The 25,636-nt window shown below is 39.4% G+C and overlaps 1 long non-coding RNA gene across 1 annotated transcript in view; it reads right to left on the reverse strand.

Annotated features, from left to right (window-relative positions):
* LOC127565278 (uncharacterized) overlaps positions 1 to 25,636 on the reverse strand; it is a 93,813-nt gene that overhangs the window by 54,588 nt on the left and 13,589 nt on the right. The window contains exon 2 of the long non-coding RNA XR_007954647.1: positions 11,498 to 11,553. This is a non-coding gene — a long non-coding RNA (uncharacterized LOC127565278). The remainder of the gene's footprint in view (positions 1 to 11,497; positions 11,554 to 25,636) is intronic.

The following is a 25,636-nucleotide window of genomic DNA, read 5'->3' on the forward strand; positions in this document are numbered from 1 at the left end:
TTTTATTAAACTCAAAACAAATTGAAAACTTTGAAGCTTTAACAGAAACCTAAAATTTTAATTTAAATAAATTCTCAAAATGTTGAAAACTTGTTAATAAGACGATGCAATCGAATTAAATGGATAATATAAAAGAAAAATATTCAAAACTATTATTAAATTAAATCGCAATGACTTTACTACGAAATCTTGTATACCTCAATATAATTTTAAGTATGTATTTTTATAAGTTTTTTGTTTTATCAAAATTGACTTGAACATTACAAAAATGAAACCCTTTCCAACTTGAAGAGAAATTTAAATATTGCAATATATGTAACTATATATAATTCTAAAAATTGCAATATAAATAAATGTGGAATGTTAAGCAAAATCATGAAAAATTGTATTACTAAATTAAAAAAACACTAAAAAATTACCTTAGCTTATTAAAAATTTATATTATTATAAATTCTGTACAGAAAATTCTTTCTGTGATCAACTCCGAGAGCACAAAGAACTGAAATTTAATGTGGAATCAAAGCAGTGAAATAATCGAGCACAAAAAAAAAAGCTAAACACATCAACGATCGTTTATTTATGTGGGGAATCACAAAAGAGGGAAGCTGTACCAAAGGACACACAAAAAAAAAAAACAGGCAGGAATGAGTGGTAAGTGGAAGGGGAAAGTAGGTGATGGAGCAGAAGTGGGAATGAAGAGAGTCCCAAGTGGGAAAACGCAAAAGGAAGGAGCGAAAAACCACAAGCTGTGGCAGCAAAAAGGTGTACGCTCTGCTCTCCAAGGACATTAGCACGAGTGTGTGTGTATGTACGTGTTTGTGAGTGTGTGTGGAAATTGGCTAAAACGGATTTACACAAATTTATCAACGTGGCAAAGTCAAAGCCAACGAAGCAAAGCCGCAGCCACGAGCCAAAGCGGAAAGAAAGTGTCAAGTGTGTGAAGCAGACACACACACACACACACACACACGTATGTACATACAAATAGAACGGAAAACGGAAATGAATCATTTCATTAGAGTTGGCAACGCCTACGACATGAGCATGAGACATGAGAACTTTTGCGCGTCTAGGGGTTGGCCCAAGGAAAGCGACTAAAAGAGAGAAGGAAAGGGGCGTGAAAGCGGTAAGGAGGTGAAGCGGAGGCCACCTCGATGAGCGACCCAAGAAATTGCCAAAGCAAAATGTGTTTGACACTTAACGTAGGTCGCCGACGAAACGAACCGAGCGAACGGATGGGGATCATGATAAAGACGAAACGAATCCGCTTGACCGGCATGTGAGACGCCAACAAAGTGGAGAAAGGGGAAAGGGGGAAAGGGAGAAAGGGGAGGGAAACTGAGGGCTCAGGTGATGCACTTAAACACGTGTTTTGAGGCCAGGCAAAAGCCAAAAAGGCGGAAACAGAATTCAACTGAGCTGAGAGTTGAGCTCGAACAATAAACTTTAAGTTGAAAATGTGTTTTTTTTTTTTGCTGCTTTTTTGGCTAGGGCAAAGTTAAACAAAGTTAAGGCTGATGTTGAAGTTAAAAGTGGCAGCAAATGAAAAGTGTCTCTGTGGTAATTTCCTTTCGAATTTGCCAATGATAAATATAACTTACACTACATATATGTAGTTGTCGTCATCGAGTCAAAGCAATTTTAGTATTTCTCAAAGCCAAAAAAAAAAAAAACAATAAAATGCCATTGACATAAATAAAATGTGACCTTGTTTATTAATTGCAATTTCGGTTTGTGATTTATGATTTAAGAGAAAACAAAAAAAAATTGTGATTTCTAAACGAATGCAAAACAAGAGAAAGACACAAGCCTCAAGACTCAATTCGAAATCGAATAACTACCAAATTTAATTATCTATTTTCGGCCATCAAGCCCTTGAGTATTTTAGTTACCTGCTGGGCCTACTATATGTTCAAAATAAATGCTTTCACTTTTGGCCAAATGTCAATTGCACTTTGAAAGCAATTTGTACTCGCTGCTGAACTCTGCCCTCTAGTTACGTTTAAGCTTCCAGCTCTTGGCTAATACGAGCAGCATGTGGTGTAGAAATTCTTTCAATTTGATTGCGATACTGTTGCTAATCAAATGCCTTTTTCTTTCACCCTCTCTTCTTTTTGCTGTACGCTGCGTATGAGTAATATTCAGTTTTATGCGCCTTCGACATAAAACATTTTCTTTTGTGCTTGTCAATCGATTGTTCTCTGTGTGTGTGTGTGTGTGCATGTGTGTGTATTAAATACAATTGAATTCTTGATGCTCAGCGCGATAAGAAGCCAAAACGCTTTTATGTTTATTCATAACACTGGCGACGGCCTTCACACACATACACACACACACAAAATGCAGACAACAACAAACGGCAAAGCGGACGAAAGGCAAAAGCGAAAAAAATGGGGGAAAAAATATACACATATGTATATGCGTATACGTAACATACATATATGGAAGAAAGCAAGTCGGCATCCGTATCCGCATCCGCCAGCTCATCGACATCCGCATGCCTTGACTCACACAATACAGTCGAAGAATGCTTCCAATACTCTCCCAATACTCTGCCTAATACCCAATTCCCAGGCCCCAAAGTAGCAGCTACCCCTTTTAGCCATTGTTGCAAAATGGCTCACACACACACACACGCATGGTAATATACATAAACAGGCATTGGATTAAACATTCGTCGGCTTACTTTGCATATTCTCCTGCCCATATACATTCTATTCTCTTCTCTCTGTGTGATTTGAGTTTGCTTAAAATGAACGCGATGTCGCAAGCACGTGCCAGGTGTTTGTCAATTCGCTAAATCCGTAATGAACGCGTATTCGATATCCCCCTACCCCTTCGTCACCCTCTCAGCCACCACTTCACACCTTGTTGTGCTCGCTTTAATAACGTAACATTGCAACGGCGCCTCTGCATTTGCTGTGTCTTAAAGCGGCGCCTCGCGGGTTAAACAAATATTCCTACGATACCCTACTTTCTGCTTTCAATTGGATCGTTGCAATATAGGTTTTATCTTCAACCGTATTTTTCCCTTCACTTCAAAGTTACTTCGCTTTAATTCACAAATTAATGACAGTCTTCAAAATGTTTACACACATCTTGTATAGCTTAAAGTTTTCTAAGAATCATCGGGATTTGAATGTAGAAGCGCCATCTATGTGTCAGGTCTATTGACCGGTTATTTCTATCTTTGAATTTCAAATCTTTTTTTTAGGATATCTTCAATTACATTTATGTAATTACGATTCTTTTGTCTTTTACAAACTCTATGTGAATTCAATGTTTTCAGTTTAAAAACTTTGCAAAATATTTTCGATATTTTTGAGATATTTAACGTTGAGAGTGCAACTGAATTGAAAAATAAAGCGAGCTGGTTGTGAACTGGAATTTCAATGCAGTTTTATTAATTATTTGAATTTTAGGTCTTTATTTAAACTACCTTCAATACTATAATTTAGATTATAAGCAATTTGGTAAAAATAAAAATTTTCTTTTATATTTGAATAGATTTGATTAAGATATTTTTGTATTTAATTTAAAATGTAATTTTTCGATTGAAAAAATTTTTGCAATTAACTTTGAATTAACTTTGATTGCTAAGACAACACAAAATTTATATATATGTATATTGGCATATTTTCTCACATTTAAGCGGTATCTTCTCGCCATGCATTAAAGTCTGGCCAACGGTGTGTTTGTCATTTAATGAATCATGCATGCCACAAACGCTTTTACGAGTAGAGTGTGTGCCAAAGGGATAATGGGCCTGGCATTCAGGCAGTCGCAGGCTCACAGGCTGGCAAAAGGAGGCTGAGGACACGAAGAAGGTGCGTCCTTGCTCCTGCTGCTGCTGCTGTGGCTCGTGTGCTCGATTCAGAAAGGTAAATGCAAGTACAGTTACTTAATCCATGCAACCAAACAAACATCTTTCAATATAAATTTCAACGGCTTGTCAAGCTGTTTCCTGCAGCATTCCAACGTTGCAAGTTCTGTTGCCTCTCCATCTCCATCTCCATCTCCATCTGTTTGCCTCTCTCTCTCTCTCTCTCTCTCTCTTTCATGATTCTGTCTCTCACTCTGACTCAATCTCACACTCGCATCGCATCACATATTCGTGCCTTTTCCAGTCGATCCGTCGTTCTGCCCCAGAGGCTTACTAAGGCAGCGCTGTCTCGTCGTCTCGTGCCTCATTCGACGGCATTTCTATTACATTACTGATTGTTTTCGTATGTGTATCTGTCTGTCTGTCCTTCTGTCCATCCGTCTATCCGTCTGCCATAGCGTCTGTCTATCTTTCAGTCACTCCATCTGTCTGTCTGCCAGTTTGTCCTGTCGTTGGCTTTCAGTCGTATTTCTGCAATATTTTGTTTGCTATTGCTACGGCTGCTTCTATCATCAATCCATGCCCTCATCTGTGTGTATGTGAGAGTGTATGTGTGTGCGAGTGTGTGTATGTGTGTGTGTTATTCCAACTGTCGTTTACCATTCATTCTGGATAAATACAAAATGAAGATGATCCTTTGGGAGCTTTAGTTATTCAATTTCAAATGTAGTAAATTTAATCTAGCAAACAACTGTGTGTGTCTCCAGCTGTCTCGCTCTCTTTCTGTCTATCTATCTCCGTCTCTCTCTCTCTCTCTATCTACCGCTATGAAAGCCAAGACATCGAGCGTCTCTCTGGCGTTATCGCAGTAGCTCTTCTGTTTGGCCGAAGCTCATATAAAATACCCTTCAACTTTCAAACGAGCCAACTATTTACTATTTTTGTTGTTATTTGCTGACTTTATTCACCTCCCCCCCGACTTCACCCTTTACTCCTCTCCTCATCCTCTTCGCAGCGTCTGCTGCTGCTGTTGCATTTCTAATTTCTTCTTTTGCAAAATCCCAGCTCGACGTCGTCGAAATCTATCTATTTTCTTGTGTCTCATGCACATGTCCTGCTGACAGGCTCAGTCACACAAGCGGACAGTTGGCATTTTTATGTGACTGTATGAGTGTGTGACTCCCTTCCTCCTCTCCGCCTCTTTACCACTGCATTTCCAAATGCGTTTCGCCGCCTTTGGCGCTGTCCTGTTTGCTCAATGCTTGCCAGCTTCAGCAGCAGTCCTTGCCAGGCCAGGACAAACATGCAAAAAGTGTGGGCAGGAAGCAGTTGCTAGAGCAAGCTCTGTAGTTGAAACTGAAGTGCAATCGCGTCAGAACACAGAACATCGAGCGAGAGAGAGAGAGAGAGAGAAAAGACCCATTCGTGGACGTTTGTTTGCTCATCTTGTTTGCCTACTGCTGCCTATTTATCTTTGGCCAAGCTCGTCGACGAGCTCGTCGCTGCCACGTCCTGCTTCACGTCCTCGCCATCACTTTGTTATTGCTGCATTATCTTTCAAATGGCATATTTATAGGATTTCACTTTAGGCCTCTTCTATCGTTCTCCCGCTCTCTCTCTCTCTCTCTCTCTCTGTCAACTCTCTCGAGATCAATGTGAACACATTCGCATTGCGTTTGGGAAACAGAGGCAGAGACGGAGACGGAGACAGGCGCATGGTTTATTGGCAGTGGCTCAGAGCGCTTGATGCGCATTTCCTCAATCAGCTTCACTTGCAGCTTCAACTACAGTTGCTCTGACTATGACTTCGATTGCAGCTACAGTTCTCTGGCTCTGGCTCTGTCTCTGGCTCTGGATGTGGCAATGTCCGCCATGACAACTGTAAGCGTCATGCTCGCACAGTCAACGCAGTCAGGTGTAGTCAGCGGTGGACACGAGTTTTGCCAGCAGCACTTGTCCGGAGTCAACAGGAGCAGCCATCAGTGCGAGTGCGCTTGGCAACTCGAATTCGAGGTATCAATATGAGAACTAGATTTGCGAATTTTGCAAACATAGTGTGGTGACATCGCTTAGTTCTAGCTATTTGCATTTGAAATGAGCTCCAAAGCTATCAATTACATTAATTTGTAGCCCAAGTTAACTGCTCACGCATAACTGCCTTAGGAAGTGAGCAGAAACAAAGAAAGAATGAAATGGCAATAAAATAGAAGACTAGTCTTGAATTGTTCAGCTGCATTACAAATTTTAAGTAATGCTTAAGCTATATCTACAATCAGAGCAGAAAATAGTAAAGAAGTTTTTCATACGTTACATTTAAATTCCATTGTAATTATCTGCTTAAGACAATGAAACTTTAATTTTAAAAGTATTTGAGAAAGTCTTTGAAATAATTTAGACAATGAAACTTTAATTGTAAAAGTGTTTGAGAAAGTCTTTGAAATAATTTTAAAGAAATCTGTATTGAACTTTTTTTAAGGGTTTCAAACAATTGCATTATTATTATTAAAGAACTGAATTTAAATAAGTATAATTGCTAAAAAATTTTATTTAAAAAAAAATTATTCAAAATAAGCTATCGAAAGTATCGAAGTTTGTTGCATTTTTATTTACCATTTTAAATGTCAACAACTATCCAGCCATGTTTAATATGCACACATTTCATTCAGATAGCCACTAACTAAATTATAAATGCTTGTAACTAAATAAATTGATAAAAAAAAACCTCTTCGCTCAATTAGAATTTAGTTGGCATTGATTTTGATATCGTTTTCCGCTCAAATTGCATTGGCTTAGCTCCACTATGCGGTACTTTAACATGACAGTTACTGTTGTTGATGTTGTTGGTGTTTGACTTTGCTGCTGTCTCAACATATTTGTACTTAACCATTTCGTACATAGTAAATTCATTTTCTCAATTGGCACTCGTCCATTTCGATGTAGTTGTCCTTATCGTTGTCATCGCTGCGCAGCGCTGCGCTGTGCCATATTTTATTTGTGTTTATTTATTTGTTTGTCCTCTCGGTACTCGCATGTGTAAATATTTCATTTTCTTTTCATTTTTATTATATTTGCCCGACTGACCAGCTCGCTCTCTTTCTCTCTGGCAATCGTCATTTCCATTTCCATTTTCATTCGCATTGGTTTACTGTTCTGGCTTTTCGAAATGTTCTCCACATGTCCTTCTGCTTATTGATACGAAATTCGTTTGACTTATGCGCCACATACGAAATCAATTCGAATGAGTGTCCAATTCATCCAGCGACTGCTCGACTACTCGACTACTCGACTGCTCGACTGGCTCGACTCTTTGGCAGCCTTTTTATGACAGCACAGCACAAAAATCAAAGCGCCGTGGTGCACGTGGCGTATGAGTAATGCGGCATTGGCGAATTCAAAACACAAACGTCGCAACTCCATTTCGAGTGTTCACTCGGTCTCTATTCGCTGTCGTCAAACAAGCACTCTCTCTTTCTCTCTCTGTTTTTCACTCTCTTTCTCTCTTTTGGTCAGTCTCATGTCCATGTCACTTTATGCATTCAATCAGCTAACAGCGCAGAAAGTTTTACTTCCCCCAGAGTTGGCATTACAAATGCGAGCGAAGCGAAAGCTTGAAGCTCGCAAAAATTTCATTAATTTTCATTTATACGATAATGGGAAATTCAATTTCCCATGCATAGCGTCTCTCACTCTCTCTCTCTCTCTCACTCTCTCCCGCTCTCTACGAGAAAGGGGTAATGGAAATGACAATGGCTTGTGGAAATGCTAATGGCAATACGCACACACACACACACTCGCTGAGAGTGTCATTGCGGCGTCTGTGTCAGTTATCGTTTTTTGTTTTCGATTACTTAGCGATATCGCATGAACACTTCTCCCCTCCCCCCTCCTCGCACAGAGTCGAGTTACTCAAACACACTCACAAAACCACTCAACTATTCTAATAGTTATTCACAGTGTAGCAAAGTCAATAAAACCATTTGAGAAATGTTTGACAGCTTGGTAAGCATTTCACAATGCCAAATAGCTCCAAGGAATTGCCCCATAAAAGGGATCAGTCGAGTAGCAAAGTAATAATATATGTTGGATACAGACAAAGAGAGAGGATAGAGAGAGAGACTGAAAGACCGCAGAATGTGAATGCGTTCAAAGCATTAAAGCTGCATTTCAATGCTCTAAATATAATGCACGAAATATAGTGAACAACTTTTACGGGCAGATTGTAAGGCAATTAGATTGGGATGTATAGAAGAATTATTGACGCTTTTAACTGTTGTTTTAATTTAGGATAGAAGGCAGAGCGTTCAATAATATATTAAGAATTCAGAAATATAATTCTGTTTTTTTTTTTAGATTAAGATATATTAAGAATATATTACCATAACAACACATTATGTGGACACTAAAACCTTAGACTACTATCTTGACGACGCTATAGAAATATATAGAAATATATATATATATATATATATAATTTAGAATAACATTTTGTGTTTCTGATTGAAAAATATATGTAAAAAATAGTATTAGCATATTAATAAATAAATGAATAATCAAAAGGTCAAAGAATTTACTTTATTTGATTTTACAGATAACTCTTTAAAATAAATAAAACAAGAAGTTGAACCCTTTCAATACAAAATATATCGACCGTAATAGAATGTTTGTAAAGTAAGAACAACTTTTTCTTGACTAAGGAAATTACATACATTATTTGCTGAGCAAACTCTTTGTCTAAGCAAAGTAAATCATCTGCTAGTCCAAGTGCGTTTTTGGCCCCACTGTGCGAGCAGTGTGCACTCATTCATATTTCTGGCAGCGCTTTTACATGCATGAATGGCACAACGCAATGAAACACCTTTTTAATTTAATGTTTAGTTTCTATTATCGCAACGAGCATTGAATTTATTAGCTTCGCCGCTTTCTCGACTTTTATGCTCCTCCAGTGTCCTGCGTGCTGCGTTCTTCGTTCTGGGTCCTGCTGCGAGCCACGTCGTCGAATCTGAAATCTCAACGGCCAAACAGCTTCAGACATTCGTTTTGCGCAATGAAATTATCTATCCGAGATATATGTACATACATATGTATATACAGACATACATATATAGTATATACTATATAAATTAGAGTGTGCGAAGGATAAAGCATTAGCTTTGGGCACGGATTGGATTGGAACAGATCGTCGTCTGATGATGGTCAGTAAATGCAGCCTCAAAGGGATGGGGATGGGGATGGGAATGGGGATGGGGAGAGGGCGCCAACAGCGGCTGGTATCGAGTGAAACCATGAATTATTTATTTGTGTGGACATGAATTATTGTTATGAAGTTTATTGCAAACAAATTGCGTCCTGGGACTGTGGAAATCAATAGCAAATAAATAAAAGCGCAAACAGTTTTTGTGGCTTTCACTGAAACAACAACAGAAACGTGGAGCTCGCGATATGCCAGCCAAGATACGGGGCCAGCACATGGTCAGAAAAGAGCCCGCGAGGGTCCGAAAAGAGCGAGCGAGCGAGAGAGAGAGAGAGAGAGAGAGAGAGAGAAGGGAGGATGAAGGGATGCGAGAGGCATAGGGGTCGCAAGATTCGCTGAGTTATATTCGCATGTTCCAGCCAAAGCTGGCAGACAACAAAGCGTAGAGTGGGCTCCCTCTCTTTCGCTCTCTCTCCCTCTTTCTCTATCTCTCTTGCTGTGTGTGTGTAAAGCCATCAACAACATGCACAGGATATGGGGTAACGCTGCGGGCGATTCATGAAATTTAATGAAGCAGGCAAGCTGAATGGTTTGACTGAAAGCTGCGATGCGGAGGAGAGCAGAGCAGAGCAGAGCCGAGGAATGGAGTGGGAGCATGGCTTCTGGCTGGAATGGCTCCTCGATTGGGTTTGCTGACTGAGATCTGCATGGTTGGCTGGTGGCTCGGCAAAACAGTTGAAGCGGCAGTTGTTGTGGCAGTGGCAATGCCAGTTTGCCCTGTGTGTGTGGCTGTCTGTGGCATTGCCCAAAACGGATGTGGGTTATGTATTTGAAGTTGCTTTTTAATTAAAATAAATATTTAATTGAAATTATAATTAGGAATTAGTTGCGGGCAATAAGTCAAAAGCACAGAGAAGACGACTCCGCACTCACACACACCAATACACATACACATACACATACACATACATAAAATAACATACATATGTTGACATGTGTTGTCCAGTCAGCCGTGTGTGTCTTGTTGTTGCCTGCGATTATAAAAGATAAACCTGGTGAGGCAAAGCAACACAACGCAACACAACACAACGCAACGCATCGCTGAGCAGCCGCCCAAAAGTGGGTGCGGCTGCTATTCGATTTCAATAACATTTAGTGGCAATTCCTTTGCTTGCCGCACTTAACGACAGGCGACTAATGTGGCTGGCTATTAAAGCAAGCAACTCCACTTTTGATTATATAACAAGTAAGAAGGCTGCAGTCGAGTTTGCTCGACTGTGAATTACTCGCTACATGTGTTTAATGAAAATAAAGTAGTACTAAAATATACGAAAAGCTATAATTGGTGTATCAATACACTTTTACCTTCAAAATATATCAAATCGTTACACTAAAAAATATACTAAAGTCTATATTTGGTATATCAATATACTGTAATATTTCGAAAACCCATAGATTACAAAGTATGCCATATTTTACATATAAAATATACCATATCAATATACTAAAAATATACTGAAGTCTATATTTGGTATATCAATATTCTGTAATATTTCATAAACCCATAGATTACAAAGTATGCCATATTTTACATTTAAAATATACCATATCAATATACTAAAAATATACTAAAGTCTATATGTGGTATATCAATCTAGTGTAATATTTTAGAAAAGCATAAAGTACAAATATGCCATATTTTTTTATTTAAAATATACCAAAAAAATACCATAAATATATATCAAATCGATACACTAAAAATATACTGAAGTCTATATTTGATATATCAATATACTGTAATATTTCAAAAACCCATAGATTACAAAGTATGCCATATTTTACATTTAAAATATACCATATCAATACACTAAAAATATACTAAAGTCTATATTTGGTATATCAATATAGTGTAATATTTTAGAAAAGCATGAAGTACAAAGTATGCCATATTTTTTTATTTAATATATACCAAAAAAATATTTTGAAAAATGCAGAAACAAACCAAAGGCTATGCTTGGTATATCAATATACTAATACATTTAAAACATACCCTAAAGTACAACAAATGCCAAATTTACAAGAATTTTAAAGAGTGTTGTTATGATTTAATGTACCAAATAATATAATACCCTTTTACCGAGTGGGTAGCGGGTATAAAAACACGCATTCGAATTTACATTCACATTTATACGCACATCAAATGCCGAATAAAAAAGAAATGCTGGCGCATTAAATAAATGAATAAAGACTTCGCTCTCTTTCTCGATTACCATAAATTCGCATAAATATTTTTGCAACTTAAATTCGAGGCGAGCTCATTTTGTATTTCGAAATTCACGTTTTTCTTGAATTTCGTTCGCAACAATTTCACAATAAAACGCATAGCATACTTATTGGGGAGGGAATCTGTTGTATTCCTTCATTTAATTGCATTTGCTATCGACACGGTGTTTTAATAATTGTTGCAAATTGTTAGCACTTACCTCGAAGCGACGTCGTCGTCGTCGTCGTTAAGAAACGCAACTCCGAGCGAGCTTAGCTGCAACGAGAAGAAATGCATTTAAATCAATTATAGAATTCATTTTCATTCAGTTGTTTATTCTAAGATGAATGCGAATTGTGTACAACAATAGTGAATGCGAGAGTGAGAAAATTCGAGACGAGGCAAGGTGGAAAGCAAAGGTGGAAAATGCTAAGTGGCTTTGCCGTCGAGCTGCTCGTATTGCATGTAAAGCACAAGGATAACGAGACAGGATAACTCTGATGAATGCCACTGCAGCTCGCAATTCCTGAGTGAGTCTGGGTGTGGCTCACTGAGTGTTCTTGTGGGCGTGGCAATGGCAATGGCAAACTGCAAACTGCAAAAGCAATTGCAACTGCATTTTAATGTATTTTCATTGCAGCTGCTGAGGTGAAGCAGACGGCGAAAACGAAAAACGAAAAAAGGAAAAGACGAAGAAAACAGCAACAACGCGAGGACAACGCCAAAGTCTGTGCAACGTCTGCGGCTCATGGGAAAATCGAAAGTGGGCGGGGGCTGGAGCGGGGGAAGCATCCAATCATGGGCGTGGCAGCTCAGCTTCGACGTAAGAATTCCATTTTGGCAATGGCACAAAATAACACGAAGAAATCGCGCAATGAATTTCGAACAAATTTCACGAGGACTGAGGGCAGAGTTTGATCGGCAAGTCGATGGCTCGATGGCAATTGCAAATGAGTGGCGTGGGGCGGGGGAGGAAGCGAGACAGCAAGACAGAGTCTGCCTCTTGGGAAATGCGATTAATGGGTTTTTCTTTTTTTGTGCGCACATTCGACATTGCAGATTATTGCATTCATTAATGCGCGACATACGCAGCGGAGTATTAACCACAATAATTACACGATGATTATACAAACTTAAAACTAATTATAATTGCATTCACCGTTATTGCTTTATATAGTTTTATACTCTTGAACTCATCTTCTGTGAATTTAGAAATATTTTTATTGCCACTGGCTGCTTATCTCATGTAATTTTAAAGTTTTCGCTTTTAGTCGCATAAAAACTACAATTAAATTGAATAAATTTAATTTAAATAATTTTCTCAATGTTTAGCAAAATCTTATTTGACTTTGAAGGATAATTATTTAAATTTGAAATGAATGCATGCGCAATTGTCTGACAAAATCTTCTTACATCAAAGGTACTTAAATTCGCAGTTGTACAAAACAATTATTGAATACACATGTTTTAGAAGATAAATTGTAAAAGGATATACATATATAAATAAATTGCTATTTTATATTTTCATTTTAGCATCTTAAACTTCATATAAAATATTGTTATTGTTTAATAATTAATAGGCAATTACATACAATTTTAATTGCTAATAATTTTCAAAAGCATAAATTTATTTGTATATGAACTTTTCTTTAAAAATAAATCACTTATTTGTATTTATAGATTTGTTTTATTATATATTTTTCATTTACTAAAATGTATTAAATTCTTAAAGGGAACGATATTTATTATTATTTAAATTTTATATGTGAAACCTAATTGTTTTTAGCATTACTCAAGAGCAAAGCTATAGACAAAATGAGATTTAAATTTCGTACATCAGAAATAAGGTCTTTGTCATCTTATAAACTTATTTATTCACTCGTCAATGCTGCTTTTATTTATTTATTTTTATTTTTTTTTGTGTGTTGGGGTTGAGTAAATCAGATAGTTGCATTAAATGCAACCAGCACATCCTGCTGCTATTATTGTCCTTGCCAATCGGATACTCATGGGAGCAGCAGCAACGGAGCAACAGACCAACAGAAACAAGAAGCTGACGACAGAAGACAGGCACCAGAAGACAGGAGATGGAAGATAGAAGATGGGCGGAAGGGGATAGAGACAGGATACAGGAGACAGGAGACAGGAAATGGAAGACAGACGCGGCCGTGAGCTTAGATAAATCGTTGGTAAATTTTATTTAATCTAATAAAAAATTGATGGCTTTAGAGTGCGGCACATATTGAGGCTGCCGGCTGCTGGCTGGCAAATAAATACCAACAGGCAGCTCCTGGTATGTCCTTGCATGTCCTAGCATGTCGTGACGTGTCCATGGCCCTGCAAACTGAATCTCAAGCCGAGCGAGTCGAAGTCTCAGAGTCTCAGTCTCAGTCTCCGTATCAGTATCAGTTTGAGTCTGAGTTTGAGTTTGAGTCTTCGTGTCAGTTGAACTCTAAGCTGATTCTGCCTAAGGCGAATGTGTGTGAAAGTATGTGAGTGTGTATGTATGTATGTGTGTGATAGTGTGTGTGTATCGACGCGTATGTTGCTGCTGCCAATCCGTTGAAAAGCGCTTGCCAATAAATGATGAGGCATCTCGACCGTGGAGAGAACGAGCAACAGCAACAGCAGCGATGTTGCATGCTGCAGGGGCAATCGATTGTGGAGGGAGGAGGTAGAGAGGCACGCAAGCTGTTGGAGGAACCGTTACAAGGCAGCAGCAACAGCAACAGCATCGGTAGCGCATTAGCTCGTTTTTTATGCAGCTGTGAGCTTAATGAAATGAGTTTGTCGAACTTATTGCTCAGTGAGGCATGCAACATGCCAGTCGCAGCATGTGTGATACACAGCAAGCGACAGAGAGACAGAAAGAGAGAGTGAGAGACAAGGGAGAAAAGAGGAGCAAGGGCAAGGCGCATATGAAGTGTAAGCTTAAACAGCCAGCTATATATGAGAGAGTTGATGGCAATTTATCAGCGAATAAGAGACAGAGAACGCCAAAGAAGCAGCGGGTGTGAAAGAGAGAGAGAGATAGACTTGGAATATTTGAAAATTTGCGATGGCAGCGAAATTGAATTTTCAACGTCGGGCATAAATTTAAAGTCGCGACAGACATTTTGCATTTGAGGCAAACTTTCTTCTTCTTCTTGATGCTGTGGCTTAGTTGACGAACGCATTTGCGAGGATAACATCAGATCACAAAACTGTGGCAAATAGTTTTACGAGCACTGAACAATTAAGTCTGCCGCGGGCCATTGCCAAGTCAATCAGCCAATCAAGCATGGCCTCAGCTCAGCTCCAAGCTCTAAGTGCTCGCTGCTAAGGGGTCGAGGAACAGGGCCAGGAAACTTGAATGCCATTGTTACACGCGTCCAGGAGCAAAAGTTTTGCCTCGCCCGCGTTTTGTTATCTGGCAAAATTCGCAGAAACTTCGACAATTGGAGCACAGAGAAAGAAAGAGACATAGCTAACATGGGCAACCCCTTTGGGCGAATGTAAACAGTTTCAAATTACAACAACTCGAGAACTTTTGCTTCTACTATTAACAAATTGGCACGCTGTGTCCAAAAACTCGAACTTTCGACTTGGCTTTAAGCAGCGAGCATTGTTCGCGCGCGACTGCTTAAAATGTTAGCCTAGGAAATATTTATTTATGAGTAAACTTCGCTGATCCCCGAGTGAACTTCTCATCCCATCCGCCTGGCATATGTACGTTAATGTTTTTATTAGCGCGGGTTGCTCAAGTTTGAAACCGAAACTGAAACTGAAACGGAGACTAAAGTTGAAGTCGTCGTGAAGCGGCAGTCGAAGTTTATGCGCCGTTTTATGCGAGTTCATCTCCTGCCCCACAATGATGATGACTGCTTTTGCCGATAATGATAAAGCGGGAATGGCGCACACACACATACACACATATGTGAAAAGCAGGGCGTGGCCGCAGCTTAAGCAGTTTGCCTGATTGCCTCTTGCCTCGTTTCCCAACCTCAGATATTGACTTAAAAAAAAAAGAAGCAGAAGCAGGAGGCATATATCTATTTATATATGTGTGTGTGTATGAGGTCGTCGTTTTTTAATGCGACTGCTTTGGCTGGTAGGCTGAGGCTCAGCCTGGCAGAGAAGGAGGCGGTTGCCCGAATTGGGCAATCAAGCGAAATGTGCCAAGCGGTTTGGGGCCTTAACTGTCTCCAGCTGCTGCTGCTGCTGCTGCTCTCTACACACAAATCAATGGCAAAGAACTCGGCAATGAGCATTGGAAATGACATCGCTGGAGTTGGAGTTTGAATTGGAGCTGGAGCTGGAGCTGGAGAAAGGAAGAGAGAGCAGCAAGAGCAATGGGAGCGATGCCCGTCAGATTTGAGCAGTCACTCAACATACGTGTGCTGGTCTTAGCCACCCAACTCCCATCTGCCCCACACTCTCTCTCTCTCACACACACACACACTCACACAGAACCCACTTGAGCTACGCTAAAGAGGCACTCAGCCATGACAGAAGGCACAGTCAGTGCAACGAAAAAATAACAAAAAAAAATCAGAAAATATGGTAGTGTATGGGGACTGGAGTCAGCACACTCAGCAAAGCAGAGAGAGAGAGCGATTGAAGCTAGAGAGAGACAGAGAGAGGGAGAAAGGGAGAAGCGAGTGTAAGTGCCACAATCGGGGGCAAGCGAAATCGCTCAACAAAAACGCCCTGGCACTAGAGAAATGCTTAACTGCCAAAGCGGCGCGTCGTCGATCGAAGCCAAAAACCCAAAATGCAATGATGAAATTTTCAAAACCCAGGCTGCCATTTGCCAGCCACACACAAACACACTAACACACATGCACACACTCTAAAATACACTCTTTACAGAGGGAAAACTGCAGCTGTTGGCAGCACAGTTGGTCGCATCAGTTTCTCTGTCTGTCTATTTTTATACCCGCTACCCATAGGGTAGAAGGGTATTATAACTTTGTGCCGGCAGGAAATGTATGTAACAGGTAGAAGGAGGCATCTCCGACCCTATAAAGTATATATATTCTTGATCAGCGTCAACAGCCGAGACGATCTAGCCATGTCCGTCTGTCCGTCTGTGTGTCTGTCCGTCTGTCCGTCTGTCCGTATGAAACACTGGATCTCAGAGACTATAAGAGATAAAACTATAATTTTTTTTCGACAGCATTTGTTATGTTTGCACGCAGATCAAGTTTGTTTCAAATTTTTGCCACGCCCACTTCCGCCCCCGCAAATCAAAAAAATCGAATAACAAGCGTAATTTTGAAGCTAGAGTTGCGAATTTTGGTATATACAATATTTACTATAGTAGTTATGATTCCTGAAAATTTGGTTCCGATCAGATAAAAATTGTCGAAGTTATTAAAGAAATACTTTTGTATGGGCAAAAACGCCTACTTACTAGGGGTCTTAGTTGCTTTGGCTGACAATCTGGTATATTGTGCCGTCTATGGTATATTTTGAATGTGGTACTATGTCGATATACCAAATATACCATTTGGTATATTTTTAGTATTTTTGCAGTATATTCGGTATATTTTGAGAAAATACCGCAAAATATGTTTCTTTTATTCAAAATGGGTAGCGGGTATCTCACAGTCGAGTACACTCGACTGTAGCTTTCTTACTTGTTTTTTTTTTTTTTTTATATTTTCATTCTACATTTATAACTTTTTTATTTCTATAAATTTTCAAATGTTTTTATGCCCCACGAAGCGTGCATGTGTGTGTGTGTGAGTGTGATTTTGTGTTGTTGGGTCAGTTGTGGCGACAAATGAAATTTTTGTGAATGAACTAAGCAACAACAAGAACAACAACAACAACGAGATCAAAATGGAATTTAAATCCATGTGGAGCAATGAAAGTGAGATGCCAACAATTTACTATATAAATGCGCTTTGTATTAATACATTAAACGTTCTGGCATTCAGCTTAATAAGCGATGCAATTAATCGATTTTATTCATCCAGCAGCATTTAATGTGCTTCCAGCAATAAACTGCACAAAATCCGCGGCTATCGAAAAGTATTTATATTTAAGCAAGTGTTAAACTGTGTATTTAATTATTTACTTGGTTAGATTTGAATTTCAGGCGATTGTTGGTAATTGTACACGATAAATATTTTAACTTATTTTACAATCTCTCACAATCTTTCCCATTCCGATTTCTTCCTAACGATAATTTCTGATTTTATGTGTAGTTTAGTAAAAATTGTCAAAATATCGACTACATCGATGACACGATAGATCGATAGTATATGACGAAGACATCGAAGCCGCGAAAGTGAACTGACGTGCTTAAAGCACTAAGATGCAAAATTTAATCTATAAATGTTTTCTATAAATAATAATAATTTAAAAATAAACTAAAATAAAGACACTCGGAATATAACCTGGTGAAATTGTTTACCTAATTTAAGTGTTGATTAATGTGGAACGGTTACTCAGATTAAGTGTTGTGTGGTGTATAAATATAAATGATAGTAGGCGATGAATATTCTAATTAATTTTATGTTTATTATTTTACAATATTCAACATTTAGTCTGGATGTTCGTCTAGCGTCGCTTTACTGTCGATTTCACGATTTCTTCTTTTCCATACCTTCTGATTTTATGTGCTGTGTAGTACAAACTGATTATTGAACTAAAGTGTTGAGTAATACGTAACGGTTAGTTTATTTAAGTGCTGTGTAGCTTATAAATGTGAATGAAAAATAAATGAAGCAACTCTACATATTAGTTTTAAATATTTAAGCAATAATGATAACAAATGCATTTTTTCTTTAATTTTTTAATATCGATAAATGTCTACACTATATTTTACCTTACAAATTCTACTATAATTAAATTACACTGCTGTCGAGAAATTAATCTGGTCAGCAAATTGCAGTAATCTATAAATAATCGATTGTTTGTTGGGAGCGAAAAACCGTAGCATACTTTTGCGGGTCATGCAAACAAGTGCAAATGCTGGCGATGCTTCTCACATTGTTTTACAAGCAGACATTTACACCCCATCAACGACAGAATCGTGATGGTGTAGCACTTGAAAATGCATTTGATGCTTATTGCGAATGCAGCTGAAACTCAACTAAAAAGTTGATTGTTTCGGCATTTGCATAAAATGCAAAGCCAGCGGCATCAGCTTGCCACATGCCGCATGCCGCACGCATACCGCATGCAGCAGCATTCTTAATCAGCCAGCTGTCCAGTCCGACACTCAGTCTGTCAGTCAGTCAGACAGTCAGACAGTTCAACAGTTAGTCAGTCAGTCAGTGAGTCGATTGGCATGCTTGTTGATCTATTGGCAGTCGCGTTGGTTTTTGGTCATGCCAATGTCTATATCAAATGCTTTGCCACATGCTTTACACGATGCCAATACACACTCACACACTCGCACTCACATAGATGGAGACCACACCCACACACCCACACACGCACACACTCTACACACACGCACACACACAAATCAATCGGTTAGACACAACACAATCAGTGTCTGAAAATCAATGCGAGCGAAAAAAAAGAATGAACCGAATATTTTTTTGCTCTTCGGTTTCTTTTTTTTTTTTTTTTGTGTCGGTGCGATTCGCAAACGTTCGCAATGAAAGGGAAGGTTAAGTGAGGGGGCAGAGTGGAAGTGGAAACTTTTGGGGGCAACCAGCAAGTGTGCGTTGTTGTTGTTGCTGTTGCCACGCCCACTGATGTGGCAAGCACGTCAACGATGGCGGGCAAAAAGTCAAATGGATTGAATACATATTGAGTTTATGATGTTGTCGCTGGCAATTTTCGTTGGCTTTAAGCGGTTTGCGCGTTCGCCTGTCGCTTTTGTGCTACGTTGCGTATACGCAATGTGGCCATGTCCTTTCTCCTCATCTCTGTGTGTGTATGTGTGTGCGTATTTGTCGATTATATGCTTCACAGAGCTGCCAACACATACACACACACACAAACACATACACACACACGCACACACACACACACAGCGCAGCAGCCGCGTTTTGTTTGCCGCCTGCCTCAACTTGCGCTTGTTGTAGTTGTTGCTGCCACTTCTTCTTGCCACTCCCGCTCCCTCTCTGTTGTTGTTGCTGTTGTTATGTGCGTGTGCTTATGGACTCAGGCAGTAAATTGAATTTTGCCCACAACAACGACATTAGCCATATCGCCGGCTCTGAAGCCTGTGGCAAGCGGGGGTTATGTGTATTGGACTCGCATCACTTCACTTCACCTCCCTCCCCTCTCCAACTCTCTACCACCACTCTTCCCCTTTGCCCTTGACCACGCCTCAATTTCGGGTTGAGGAAGGATTCTGGGTGCTGCCGTTAGTTGCCATTTCAGGCTCTGATTTTCCTTCTTTTTTTCTGTTGCTCACCAAAAAGTTTCGCACTTTTTTGCGTGCTTCACTCTTTGCTCTTCACTCTTCACTTTCCACTCGCACATTTGACATCATTTCATATGCCAACGCGCTCTCATCACATTAGCATATGTATGAGATCGTCTCGAATTTTTGGGGCGCAGTACTTAAATCGAAATGGACACACTTAATTTCAGCTGCGTTGAGGCAAAGCATTTAAAATACTTACAGAGAAAGGGAAGGATAGATAGAGAAAGATAAAGAAAGAGAGTGAGAGAGAGACATAGAGAAGGAGATCTTTATATCATTTCCAGATGTGAACACTTTGCACTAATATTTATTTTACTATTATTTATATAATTGACTTGAAAAATATAGCATAAAATTAAATTACATGAATAAATATCGAAAAATTAACTGCTATTTGTAATACTCTTAGAGTTGTTGCTTTGCAGCTTTTGAAATTTGATTCAGTTGTTAATAGTAAACAGGAGAACTTAGTTGTGAATAGTCATTGCTTTTTTTATCCCTCACTTTCTCTCTAAATCTTTCTCTCGCTTTTTTTAAGCCACTCTCTCACATTAGCTTGGCTTGTGTTTGTGCCGTATTTGTCAAACAATCTTGCAACTTTTCGGCCAAGTACTTTGCGCTTTTCACTTTTCAACATCTTTTCCGTTATTGGAGCTGCTGTCGACGTCGCTGCCGTCGTCGTCGCCGTCGCTGACGTTGATTTTGACGTCAACGTTTAGGTAATTTGAGTCAAACTTTACGCGAAAGTTGCAAATTTTGCGCCACAATTTGTGCAAAACTTTTTCTCTCTCTCTCTCTCTCTCTTTGTATTTATTGCATAAAAGAATTCAAAATCGATATGCGATATAGAGGGTGGTAAGGAGGGATTGAAGACATGTGGCTGCAGCTAGAAAAATCAATTTGCAATAGTCAAAATGTTGCCAAGTGGCGAGTGGCGAACGGCACATTTAAAACTATCTTCAATGACAATTATGTCAACATCAACGTCAGCGTCAACGTCAGCGCCAACGTCAACTTTAACGCCAATGTGCCACGCCCAGGGTCCAACGCCCACTTAACGCTCATTTGCATTTGCGCTGCAACAACTCTAACGTCGTTTCCTCTTCCTCTTTTGTTGTCACTTTTCTTTCCCGTCCGCGCTGACTTTAATATGAGCATTTTGTTGTCGTTGGTGTTTGGACCAAGTTTTGTTAGCGCATTTCACAGTCCATTGCTGATTGCTGGCGATGTGCATACCCTTGAAAAAAGTCACTTGTTCGACGGTCCGTATACGTAATTTGTGGGCAAATATGGGAGTTAGCTTTAAAAACTTTAATTGAGTTATAAAATTGTGTTATTTAGATATTTATTTAAGTGACTAACAAAAAAGAAATAAATTTAAAGGGTATTTCATATTAAAGTAAAGAGCCCAGTTTTGAAAATCGTTTCTATTTTTGGGTGCAGCTACTTAAACTTGTCTTGAAAGTTTAAAACAGTTTTGTTTTGTTTTGTTTTTGCCTAATGATTGCAGCTTGAATCCATTAAGCGTTTCAACATAAGAAAACCTCACTGATATTTTAGGCGACAGGTCATGACAGGCACACACACACACACAGACACACACACATGCTCACACACACACAATAGCAAAGCGTTTGAATCACATTTAAAGAGTTCATTTTGCATGCGCAACGCGTTTCGAAATGCGACTGAAAACGCGTTCTGTTTTTTGGTTTTTGTTTTTTCAACACAATCACATACACACACACACATACATACGCACCCACACACTCATATACTAATACATGCAAATATGTTTGGGTATCTTCGGGGGCGTCGTCTGTTGAATTACGCGCTTTAAAAACAATTTTGTCGATTTTTTAATATTTTATTGCGCATATCAAATTCGCATTCAAGCGGAAATCCCTAAGCGCAGACAAAACGCCTCACACATGAGCGGGTGTGGGTGTGGGTGTGTGTAGACAGACAGATGGATGCACGTGCTGCTGTCAGTCGGTTGTTGGTTCCGGGATTTTAGCTCTCATGTCGCCGGCGATGTTTATGAATACATTTCACAGCTGGCAGCTGCTAAGCATGGCGAGCTGCTTTCGGCACGCGGCATGCGGCAAGCGGCATGTGTAGTGTAGCATGCCCCACCTTGAGATGTCGAAGCAGCGTTCAACGTACAACACTCGGCCTCGGGCCATACACAGAGAAATCAGCACGCAAAGTTATATTTTATTGATTCTAAACTGACTGTGATATATGCATATACTCCACAGAGGATGAGAAGGGAGTTGAGAGTTTTGGGTGCTACGCCTTGCATTGCGGCTGCCACTGAATCTTCTGCGCTTCACTGCCCTGAATACCATCATGATGCTGATGTTTAAGTGCGCACGTGACGCTGGAAAATATTGTGCGGCGGCCATGGTAAAAACCAACAAGCGAGCGTCATCTATTGGACAGCAGACAGCACTCGCCAGGCACACCAGCTTCAACTCTGATGGCTGCCAAGCACCACCACAGAGAGGAGACTCTGTCTGTCAGAGTGCAGAGTGGAGGTTCAGCATTGACGCCAACGGCAGCTACGTCGAAGTGGAGCAATCAGTTCCTCGTTTTTATTTTTATTTTCATTTTTCTTATCCTTTTTTTTTGCCTTTGCGTTTTTGTTTTTGTTTTTTGTTGAGCAGCACATAGAGCACTTTTCGTTTCGTTCTCTTTTTTAGGTCTCGATGCCTTAATACGTTGTTGATGCGTTAGCATATTTATGCTGAACCACATTCCAGCTCTGACGTGCTCTATAACTGCTCACAAGATATTTAACGTTATAGATTTATTGAACTTTTCAGCAGCTGAGAAGGATCACCGTTTATATGGAATTATGACTAAAGATGAATAATAATTTTGTTGAATAAATGTTCTATTTATATAATAAGCATTATGTTTTATTATATTCTAATATTTTCTATCATCATATAGTATTTTTTATTTAAAATTTATTCTTGCAAGAAATTGTATAATATTCTGTATTATATTGAGAAATTTTTAGTGTGCAATATTAGACATTTGTTTTATTATATTTAAATAAATGCATTTTTAGCTTAGCAATTCCATTTTGAGTTAATTTCACGGATATAGTTTCTCATCGATCAAATTCTAATTCAAATTAGAAAATTTCATAATTGTTTATATGTATATAATATCATCATAGATATATTTATCGATATTTGTTATGCCATAAGAATTGCTGTTGAAATGCAGGCAATTGAATAGAAGCTGAGCTCTAAGCTGCAAGCTAAAAATTCAAAGCTCTAAGCTAGCTGTGGAATGGAGTTTGGCTGTTGTTGTTTCTCTGTGGTGGTCGTGACTGAAAAGCAGAGCATGAGCAGAGGGAGGGTGGAGGGTGGGGAGCGCTCGACGATTGACAGTTTAATAGTTTTCGTAGTCAATATTATGCTATTTCGTGCTGCAGCCACATGAATGGGCTCGGCACATTTTGCGGCTGTGCTGCTTTAGTAGGTTAAAGGGTGCGTGGCAATGAAGGGTGTGTGTGTGTGTGATGGGCCTGAAATTCAGTCGCTGCTGCTGCCGCTGCCGCTGCCACTGCCATTAGCAGACAGAGACCGTGTGTGGCTCATTTGGTTCTTTGAAATTTGATTGCACATGCGATTGGCAAGCTTATGGGCCCTAACATACGTGGCACATGCCACACGTGGCAAGCACACACACACACACACACACTCTGACACACATAGTTATAGTGTTGCAGCATTTGCATATGGTGTATAAATTTTGGTGCATTAATGCCATTATCCCAGTTTACCACATTACGCATACGCTGCGTATGCGCGATATTACTTTGAGCCAATCTCACAACCTGTTTAGGCATCGGCTTAAAAGCTTTTCTGTGAGCAATGCATGCACATTAGTTACGTCCAGCATTAAGCAGGCAAGCACCAGAGCTCTTAGTCTGCAAAACTGTTCTCGCATATATTTCAACTTGCATCCAACACAAATTTGGCATTTAATTAAGCACAAAAGATTTCAATTCAATGTTTGATCCTTTGACAAAATATACTTCATTTGCTGATGTCTGTAAAATTAATGCTAGACTCATTTACACAATCGTATCGATTACAATACTTTTGTGATTTACAATTTATGCTCACTTGAGATAAAATTTGTACATTTATTTGCAAATATAGCTTAGCTTCCTTCGTGCTGGTTTATTTTCACCTCACCTTGAATATTTCTTAATAGACATATCTGCAGATAAGTCTATGCAAGATGCTGATTTGAGCTTGAGTACTCCTTTTACACCAGATTAAAAGGCTATTGTGAGTTTGTAGAAATGTATGTATGTAAGTGGCAGCAGGAAACATCTTCAACACCATAAGGTATTGATCATATTCTTATCGATATACCATATATAGCTTTTGGTATATTTTAGTATTTTTCAGTGTATTGATTTGGTGTATTGCATGTAAAATACCGAAAGAAAATGTGTACCGAGTATCTCACAGTTGAGCACGCTCGAGTGTAGCTTTCTTACTTATTAGTTAAATCTTCATAATCGTGTTTGTTGCTTCATAGCTGTGTGGAAAAGTATTATAACTTTGTTAATCCATGTAATAGGCAGAAACACGCATCTCTAGCACCATCTCTAGTATTTTGTTATCGAATATAGATTTTGGAATATTTAAATATATTTTTTAGAATACCAATTTGGTATATTGCACGAAATATAGCACACGATAATGGGTAGTAGGTATCACACAGTCGAACACACTTGACTGTAGCTTTCATACTTGTTTTTCTTGTTGTTCCATTTAACAACTAGAAGAACATGATGTGTTTGCCTGATTTCTCTAATCCCTGATTATCCTAGTGTATATTTGCGATGCTCCTTGATTTCACTCTCTCGTCTGGAAGAGGAAGAGGAGGAAGAGAGAGGAGGAGGGAGTGTGGGTCCAACTATGAGCTATTATCTACTTATGCCGTTTGGCAAGCAATTTTCAGGAAACGAACAAAGTCACTCGCATGTTTTCCCCTTGCCCAGCTCCAACACTTTCCTCGTGTTGCTTTTTGGGGCTAAGCCCAAAAATAAAAATGCCAACTCGGTTGCTTTTTTTTTCCTCTTCATCGTTTTCTTTTTCTTTGTTGTTGTCTTGCCTTTGTCCAAGCCAAAACGACTTTGAATTACCATAAAAATATGCGAGTGTGTGTGTGTGTTAGAGTTTTGGGCAACGAATCGCAAAATGTTGGAATCGAGTTATGACAGCACAACAAGCAAAAGTTGCTGCTTCACTTCAACCAACAACCAACCCCTTGCTTCCTATCCTCCGCTCCCCTTCTTCACCCCTTCCTTTTGTCACTCTCATGTTGTGTTGGCACGTATGTGTGTGTGTGTGTGTGTGTACGTATTTTGTTTGTGTGTGTGCATAAAATCAGATATCAAAAATTGTTTACAAATAATTTAATAGCCACAACGCACGCACGCCACGCATTCGAATGGCCCACGGCAAACACTCACACACACACACACACACATATATGCACTCATAAATCGGCTTTGTTGACCAGCACACACACACACACACTTCCACCAACATAGGGAGATCGCATCGCTTGTTTGTGTATCGCTGGCTTATGCCAACCGACGACCGACGACTGCGGTCAGAGGCAACAAAAGGACCCACTGACCAGTCGCCTCCTTCTCTCTCTCTCTCTCTCTCTCTCTTGCCTCCGCCTCTGTTAGTTGCTCATAAATAAAATGCTAGTCCGAGAACAGTTTAGTATGGCTTTTTGGTGGCTGGATGGTCAGAGCGGAGAACGGTTGGAGCGGGGAGTGGGGGGCGGTAACAGGATGCGACTACACGACATTAGGCCGAATTAATGCGCGCAAGGACTTAAGTCTCAAATTTATTTCTATTCAACATACGAGACAAAACGACAAGCGAGCCGCAAAACAAGTAGATCCTCCCCCTTACCCCTACCCTCTCC

This window comes from Drosophila albomicans, chromosome X, assembly GCF_009650485.2.
Source record: "Drosophila albomicans strain 15112-1751.03 chromosome X, ASM965048v2, whole genome shotgun sequence".
NCBI lineage: Eukaryota > Metazoa > Arthropoda > Insecta > Diptera > Drosophilidae > Drosophila > Drosophila albomicans.